This window comes from Sinohyriopsis cumingii, unplaced genomic scaffold (genome assembly GCF_028554795.1).
Source record: "Sinohyriopsis cumingii isolate HCF-2022 unplaced genomic scaffold, ASM2855479v2 utg001870l, whole genome shotgun sequence".
Lineage (NCBI taxonomy): Eukaryota > Metazoa > Mollusca > Bivalvia > Unionida > Unionidae > Sinohyriopsis > Sinohyriopsis cumingii.
In genome coordinates, this window is record NW_028316076.1 from 1,160,800 (window position 1) to 1,162,063 (window position 1,264).

Below are 1,264 nucleotides of genomic sequence, written 5' to 3' on the forward strand. Positions count from 1 at the left end.
AGAAGCACCTATATATTAGCGTTCCTACGATTTAGAAGGCGGAACAATGTGAGTACAGAAAAACGTTTGGGGTATACTTATCTTATTCAGAACGATAGTGCGACTACTGCTTCTGTAGCGAGTAAAAGTTCCAAAGTAGAATGACTTAAAACTACTTCATGCGCTTTCTTATCTTCGCAAGAGTTTTAGCAGGTACTACCTTCAGCTCCTTCTCCATCGTTGCCAGCCTATGATGATTTTAGAAAGAAACAGAAGGAAGTACATCTTTAACAAACTCAAAAGAAAACGAACATTCATTTGTTCCATAACAATAATAGAAAGAGGAAACGAGAAAGCAGCACGAGATGAAAACTTTGTACGGTTAACATAAGGAAGGCAGTGAAAAGAAAATGTCGGTTTGTTGTGGGATATTTTGATGGATTTAATACATCTGAGATAAAGGTATTCAACTTTGTTAGCCAAAGAGAACGAGACTTTCACAATGCACGATTATTAAAACTTGCATGACTGGATTGAAAGTTACCACGGAAAGGCCAGCAGCGGCAGAAATCACTACTACCACTACAACAGGAAAAAAATGAAGAACACGTTTTAGGCAGCGACAGCTGATGATCTTAATTAACTTCAGAACTTCTTTCTCAAAACCGAACATCCCTTCTGATGAAGATAGAGTTCTCTTAGAAAATTGGTGCGACTCTGTTTTTTCCAAATGGATAAAAACAAAGCCCATGCCAAATGAATAACGTCAAAGCCCACAAAATGTTTGACTGGCATCAATGAAAAAACAAATCAAGACATAGATGCACTTACATTTTATTCTTTGGACAAGAATCACAATGAAGTTTCGAACACATCACTAAGTCCATTTTGTCTTTACTGTCTTTCCTTTTCAGCACACCCTCATTTTGCTATTGAATGATTTTGTATTTTGAGTGCAGTATCAACTCTCGTGTCATTAAATATAAAACAGTTTCAGCATATTATTATCGTCAACTTTTGTGTTGATTTCGTGATTGAATATATCATCAGTTACATTTCAATTTACAATATTCTCATCGAAAACACACATGAAGTTTAAATAAGTGATTCAAATTCTATGCATCCAATGGATCCATAGACTAATCAAAAGCCAAATAAGTGTTATTCTGTGTAGGTTTATTGGCTGATTTCTTGTAAACGTAAAAAAAAATTATTTTACTTTCTATTTCACCGTGTCGAAATAATTTGAGGACTTGTACACCATAATTCACCCTGCCAAAATAAT